Source organism: Eurosta solidaginis, unplaced genomic scaffold, assembly GCF_040869045.1.
Source record: "Eurosta solidaginis isolate ZX-2024a unplaced genomic scaffold, ASM4086904v1 ctg00001029.1, whole genome shotgun sequence".
NCBI lineage: Eukaryota > Metazoa > Arthropoda > Insecta > Diptera > Tephritidae > Eurosta > Eurosta solidaginis.
Window position 1 is genome coordinate 1,728,607 of NW_027136882.1, and position 8,444 is coordinate 1,737,050.

The following is an 8,444-nucleotide window of genomic DNA, read 5'->3' on the forward strand; positions in this document are numbered from 1 at the left end:
CCACAAGCTGATACAAGGTTATATCTTTAACTGTACAATTTCTACGACAAAGTGGATGGGGTTAACAGACTAAAAGGGATAAGTGTCCATATCTATTGAACCAAGCAAGATAGAATCGATTTTGTTTCTGCAGATGATAGGCTTTTGTGTGTATATTAATCCACAAGCTGATCCAAGGTTCTATCTTTAACGGTTCAATTTCTACGTCAAAGTGGGTGGGGTTAACCGACTAAAAGGGATAAGTGTCCATATGTATTGAACCAAGCAAGATAGAATCGAATTTATTTTTGCAGATGGTAGGTTTTTATGTGTGTATTATTCCACAAGCTGACCCAAGGTTCTATCGCCAACGGTTCAATTTCTACGTCACACTGGGTGGGGTTAACCGACTAAAAGGATTAAGTGTCCACATCTATTGAACCAAGCAAGATAGAATCGATTTTATTTTTGCAGATGGTAGGTTTTTATGTGTATATTAATCCACAAGCTGACACAAGGTTCTATCTTTAACGGTTCAATTTCTACGCCAAAGTGTATGGGGTTAACCGACTAAATGGGATAAGTGTCCATATCTATTGAACGGAGCATGCTAGAATCGATTTTGTTTTTGCAGATGGTAGGTTTTTATGTGTGTATTATTCCACAAGCTGACCCAAGGTTCTATCGCCAACGGTTCAATTTCTACGTCATACTGGGTGGGGTTAACCGACTAAACGGGATAAGTGTCCATATCTATTGAACCAAGCAAGATAGAATCGATTTTGTTTTTGCAGATGGTAGGCTTTTATGTGTATATTAATCCACAAGCTGATCCTAGATTCTATCGTTAACGGTTCAATTTCTACGTCAAAGTGGGTGGGGTTAACCGACTAAAAGGGATAAGTATCCATATCTATTGAACCAAGCAAGATAGAATCGATTTTGGTTTTGCAGATGATAGGTTTTTATGTGTATATTAATCCACAAGCTGATCCAAGTTTCTATCTTTAACGGTTCAATTTCTACGTCAAAGTGGGTGGGATTAACCGACTAAAAGGATAAGTATCCATATCTATTGAACCAAGCAAGATAGAATCGATTTTGTTTCTGCAGATGATAGGTTTTTATGTGTATATTAATCCACAAGCTGATCCAAGGTTCTATCTTTAACGGTTCAATTTCTACGTCAAAGTGGGTGGAGTTAACCGACTAAAAGGGATAAGTGTCCATATCTATTGAACCAAGCAAGATAGAATCGATTTTATTTTTGCAGATGGTAGGATTTTATGTGTATATTAATCCACAAACTGATACAGGGTTATATCTTTAACGGTTCAATTTCTACGACAAAGTGGATGGGGTTAACAGACTAAAAGGGATAAGTGTCCATATCTATTGTGGGTGGGGTTAACCGACTAAAAGGGATAAGTGTCCATATCTATTGAACCAAGGAAGATAGAATCGATTTTATTTTTGCAGATGATAGGTTTTATGTGTATATTAATCCACAAGCTGATCCAAGGCTCTATCTTAAGTGGTTCAATTTCTACGTCATAGTGGGTGGGGTTAACCGGCTAAAAGGGATAAGTATACATATCTATTGAACCAAGCAACATATAATCGATTTTGTTTTTGCAGATGGTAGGTTTTTATGTGTGTATTATTCCACAAGCTGATCCAAGGTTCTATCGCCAACGGTTCAATTTCTACGTCATACTGGGTGGGGTTAACCGACTAAAAGGGATAAGTGTCCATATCTATTGAACCAAGCAAGATTGAATCGATTTTATTTTTGCAAATGGTAGGTTTTTATGTGTATATTAATCCACAAGCTGATACAAGGTTCTATCGTTAACGGTTCAATTTCTATGTCAAAGTGGATGGGGTTAACCGACTAAAAGGGATAAGTGTACATATCTATTGTGGGTGGGGTTAACCGACTAAAAGGGATAAGTGTACATATCTATTGAGCCAAGCAAGATAGAATCGATTTTGTTTTTGCAGATGATCTTTAACGGTTCAATTTCTACGTCAAAGTGGGTGGGGTTAACCGACTAAAAGGGATAAGTATCCATATCTGTTGAACCAAGCAAGATAGAATCGATTTTGTTTTTGCAGATGATAGTTTTTTATGTGTATGTTAATCCACAAGCTGATCCAAGGTTCTATCTTTAACGGTTAACCGACTAAAAGGGATAAGTGTCCATATCTATTGAACCAAGCAAGATAGAATCGATTTTATTTTTGCAGATGGTAGGATTTTATGTGTATATTAATCCACAAGCTGATACAAGGTTATATCTTTAACGGTTCAGTTTCTACGACAAAGTGGATGGGGTTAACAGACTAAAAGGGATAAGTGTCCATATCTATTGTGGGTGGGGTTAACCGACTAAAAGGGATAAGTGTCCATATCTATTGAACCCAGCAAGCTAGAATCGATTTTGCTTTTGGAGGTGATAGGTTTTTATGTGTGTATTAATCCACAAGCTGATCCAAGGTTCTAACGTTAACGGTTCAATGTCTACGTCAAAGTGGGTGGGGTTAACCGACTAAAAGGGATAAGTATCCATATCTATTGAACCAAGCAAGATAGAATCGATTTTGTTTTTGCAGATGATCTTTAACGGTTCAATTTCTACGTCAAAGTGGGTGGGGTTAACCGACTAAAAGGGATAAGTGTCCATATGTATTGAACCAAGCAAGATAGAATCGAATTTATTTTTGCAGATGGTAGGTTTTTATGTGTGTATTATTCCACAAGCTGACACAAGGGTCTATCGCCAACGGTTGAATTTCTATGTCAAAGTGGATGGGGTTAACAGACTAAAAGGGATAAGTGTCCATATCTATTGTGGGTGGGGTTAACCGACTAAAAGGGATAAGTGTCCATATGTATTGAACCAAGCAAGATAGAATCGAATTTATTTTTGCAGATGGTAGGTTTTTATGTGTGTATTATTCCCCAAGCTGACCCAAGGTTCTATCGCCAACGGTTCAATTTCTACGTCACACTGGGTGGGGTTAACCGACTAAAAGATATAAGTGTCCACATCTATTGAACCAAGCAAGATAGAATCGATTTTATTTTTTCAGATGGTAGGTTTTTATGTGTATATTAATCCACAAGCTGATACAAGGTTCTATCGTTAACGGTTCAATTTCTATGTCAAAGTGGATGGGGTTAACCGACTAAAAGAGATAAGTGTACATATCTATTGAACCAAGCTAGATAGAATCGATTTTGTTTTTGCAGATGGTAGGCTTTTATGCGTATATTAATCCACAAGCTGACACAAGGTTCTATCGTTAACAGTTCAATTTCTGCGTCAAAGTGGGTGGGGTTAACCGACTAAAAGGGATAAGTGTCCATATCTATTGAACCAAGCAAGATAGAATCGAATTTATTTTTGCAGATGGTAGGTTTTTATGTGTGTATTATTCCACAAGCTCACCCAAGGTTCTATCGCCAACGGTTCAATTTCTACGTCACACTGGGTGGGGTTAACCGACTAAAAGGGATAAGCGTCCACATCTATTGAACCAAGCAAGATAGAATCGATTTTATTTTTGCAGATGGTAGGCTTTTATGTGCGTATTAATCCACAAGCTGACACAAGGTTCTATCGTTAACGGTTCAATTTCTATGTCAAAGTGGATGGGGTTAACCGAATAAAAGGGATAAGTGTACATATCTATTGAACCCAGCAAGCTAAAACCGATTTTGTTTTTGCAGGTGATAGTTTTTTATGTGTGTATTAATCCACAAGCTGATCCAAGGTTCTATCGTTAACGGTTCAATTTCTACGTCAAAGTGGGTGGGGTTAACCGACTAAAAGGGATAAGTGTCCATATCTATTGAACCAAGCAAGATAGAATCGAATTTATTTTTGCAGATGGTAGGTTTTTATGTGTGTATTATTCCACAAGCTGACCCAAGGTTCTATCGCCAACGGTTCAATTTCTACGTCACACTGGGTGGGGTTAACCGACTAAAAGGGATAAGTGTCCACATCTATTGAACCAAGCAAGATAGAATCGATTTTATTTTTGCAGATGGTAGGTTTTTATGTGTATATTAATCCACAAGCTGATACAAGGTTCTATCGTTAACGGTTCAATTTCTATGTCAAAGTGGATGGGGTTAACCGACTAAAAGGGATAAGTGTACATATGTATTGTGGGTGGGGTTAACCGACTAAAAGGGATAAGTGTCCATATCCAATGAACCAAGGAAGATAGAATCGATTTTATTTTTGCAGATGATAGGTTTTTATGTGCGTATTGTTCCACAAGCTGACCTAAGGTTCTATCGCCAACGGTTCAATTTCTACGTCACACTGGGTGGGGTTAACCGACTAAAAGGGATAAGTGTCCACATCTATTGAACCAAGCAAGATAGAATCGATTTTATTTTTGCAGATGGTAGGCTTTTATGTGTACATTAATCCACAAGCTGATCCAAGGCTCTATCTTAAGTGGATCAATTTCTAGGTCATAGTGGGTGGGGTTAACCGACTAAAAGGGGTAAGTATACATATCTATTGAACCAAGCTAGATAGAATCGATTTTGTTTTTGCAGATGGTAGGCTTTTATGTGTATATTAATCCACAAGCTGATCCAAGGCTCTTTCTTAAGTGGTTCAATTTCTACGTCATAGTGGGTGGGGTTAACCGACTAAAAGGGATAAGTATACATATCTATTGAACCAAGCAAGATAGAATCGAATTTATTTTTGCAGATGGTAGGTTTTTATGTGCGTATTGTTCCGCAAGCTGATCCAAGGTTCTATCGCCAACGGTTCAATTTATACGTCATACTGGGTGGGGTTAACCGACTAAAAGGGATAAGTGTCCATATATATTGAACCAAGCAAGATAGAATCGATTTTATTTTTGCAGATGGTAGGTTTTTATGTGTATATTAATCCACAAGCTGATACAAGGTTCTATCGTTAACGGTTCAATTTCTATGTCAAAGTGGATGGGGTTAACCGACTAAAAGGGATAAGTGTACATATCTATTGTGGGTGGGGTTAACCGACTAAAAGGGATAAGTGTATATATCTATTGAGCCAAGCAAGATAGAATCGATTTTGTTTTTGCAGATGATAGGTTTTTATGTGTATATTAATCCACAAGCTGATCCAGGTTCTATCGTTAACGGTTCAATTTCTACGTCATACTGGGTGGGGTTAACCGACTAAACGGGATAAGTGTCCATATCTATTGAACCAAGCAAGATAGAATCGATTTTGTTTTTGCAGATGGTAGGCTTTTATGTGTATATTAATCCACAAGCTGATACAAGGTTCTGTCGTTAACGGTTCAATTTCTACGTCAAAGTGGATGGGGTTAACCGACTAAAAGGGATAAGTGTCCATATCTATTGAACCAAGCAAGATAGAATCGATTTTTTTTTTTTGCAGATGATAGGTTTTTATTTGTGTATTAACCCACAAGCTGATCCTAGATTCTATCGTTAACGGTTCAATTTCTACGTCAAAGTGGGTGGGGTTAACCGATTAAAGGGATAAGTATCCATATCTATTGAACCAAGCAAGATAGAATCGATTTTGTTTTTGCAGATGATAGTTTTTTATGTGCATATTAATCCACAAGCTGATCCAAGGTTCTATCTTTAACGGTTCAATTTCTACGTCAAAGTGGGTGGAGTTAACCGACTAAAAGGGATAAGTGTCCATATCTATTGAACCAAGCAAGATAGAATCGATTTTATTTTTGCAGATGGTAGGATTTTATGTGTATATTAATCCACAAGCTGATACAAGGCTCTATCTTTAACGGTTCAATTTCTACGACAAAGTGGATGGGGTTAACAGACTAAAAGGGATAAGTGTCCATATCTATTGTGGGTGGGGTTAACCGACTAAAAGGGACAAGTGTCCATAGCTATTGAACCAAGCAAGATAGAATCGATTTTGTTTTTGCAGATGATAGTTTTTTATGTGTATATTAATCCACAAGCTGATCCAAGGTTCTATCTTTAACGGTTCAATTTCTACGTCAAAGTGGGTGGAGTTAACCGACTAAAAGGGATAAGTGTCCATATCTATTGAACCAAGCAAGATAGAATCGATTTAATTTTTGCAGATGGTAGGATTTTATGTGTATATTAATCCACAAGCTGATACAAGGTTATATCTTTAACGGTTCAATTTCTACGACAAAGTGGATGGGGTTAACAGACTAAAAGGGATAAGTGTCCATATCTATTGTGGGTGGGGTTAACCGACTAAAAGGGATAAGTGTCCATATCTATTGAACCCAGCAAGCTAGAATCGATTTTGTTTTTGGAGGTGATAGGTTTTTATGTGTGTATTAATCCACAAGCTGATCCAAGGTTCTATCGTTAACGGTTCAATGTCTACGTCAAAGTGGGTGGGGTTAACCGACTAAAAGGGATAAGTATCCATATCTATTGAACCAAGCAAGATAGAACCGATTTTGTTTTTGCAGATGATAGGTTTTTATATTTGTATTAATCCACAAGATGACTAAGATTCTATCGCTAACGGTTCAATTTCTACGCCAAAGTGTATGTGGTTAACCGACTAAATGGGATAAGTGTCCATATCTATTGAACCAAGCAAGATAGAATCGAATTTATTTTTGCAGATGGTAGGCTTTTATGTGTATATTAATCCACAAGCTGATACAAGGTTCTATCGTTAACGGTTCAATTTCTACGTCAAAGTGGGTGGGGTTAACCGACTAAAAGGGATAAGTGTCCATATGTATTGAACCAAGCAAGATAGAATCGAATTTATTTTTGCAGATGGTAGGTTTTTATGTGTGTATTATTCCACAAGCTGACCTAAGGTTCTATCGCCAACGGTTCAATTTCTACGTCACACTGGGTGGGGTTAACCGACTAAAAGGTATAAGTGTCCACATCTATTGAACCAAGCAAGATAGAATCGATTTTATTTTTTCAGATGGTAGGTTTTTATGTGTATATTAATCCACAAGCTGATACAAGGTTCTGTCGTTAACGGTTCAATTTCTATGTCAAAGTGGATGGGGTTAACCGACTAAAAGAGATAAGTGTCCATATCTATTGAACCAAGCTAGATAGAATCGATTTTGTTTTTGCAGATGGTAGGTTTTTATGTGTGTATTATTCCACAAGCTGATCTAAGGTTCTATCTTTAACGGTTCAATTTCTACGTCATAGTGGGTGGGGTTAACCGGCTAAAAGGGATAAGTATACATATCTATTGAACCAAGCAAGACAGAATCGATTTTGTTTTTGCAGATGGTAGGTTTTTATGTGTGTATTATTCCACAAGCTGATCCAAGGTTCTATCGCCAACGGTTCAATTTCTACGTCATACTGGGTGGGGTTAACCGATTAAAAGGGATAAGTGTCCACATCTATTGAACCAAGCAAGATAGAATCGATTTTATTTTTGCAGATGGTAGGTTTTTATGTGTATATTAATCCACAAGTAGATACAAGGTTCTATCGTTAACGGTTCAATTTCTATGTCAAAGTGGATGGGGTTAACCGACTAAAAGGGATAAGTGTACATATCTATTGTGGGTGGGGTTAACCGACTAAAAGGGATAAGTGTACATATCTATTGAGCCAAGCAAGATAGAATCGATTTTGTTTTTGCAGATGATAGGTTTTTATGTGTATATTAATCCACAAGCTGATCCAGGTTCTATCGTTAACGGTTCAATTTCTACGTCATACTGGGTGGGGTTAACCGACTAAACGGGATAAGTGTCCATATCTATTGAACCAAGCAAGATAGAATCGATTTTGTTTTTGCAGATGGTAGGCTTTTATGTGTATATTAATCCACAAGCTGATACAAGGTTCTGTCGTTAACGGTTCAATTTCTACGTCAAAGTGGATTGGGTTAACCGACTAAAAGTGATAAGTGTCCATATCTATTGAACCAAGTAAGATAGAATCGGTTTTTTTTGCAGATGATAGGTTTTTATTTGTGTATTAACCCACAAGCTGATCCTAGATTCTATCGTTAACGGTTCAATTTCTACGTCAAAGTGGGTGGGGTTAACCGACCAAAAGGGATAAGTATCCATATCTATTGAACCAAGCAAGATAGAATCGATTTTGGTTTTGCATATGATAGGTTTTTATGTGTATATTAATCCACAAGCTGATCCAAGGTTCTATCTTTAACGGTTCAATTTCTACGTCAAAGTGGGTGGGGTTAACCGACTAAAAGGGATAAGTATCCATATCTATTGAACCAAGCAAGATAGAATCGATTTTATTTTTACAGATGGTAGGATTTTATGTGTATATTAATCCACAAGCTGATACAAGGTTATATCTTTAACGGTTCAATTTCTACGACAAAGTGGATGGGGTTAACAGACTAAAAGGGATAAGTGTCCATATCTATTGAACCAAGCAAGATAGAATCGATTTTATTTTTGCAGATGGTAGGATTTTATGTGTATAT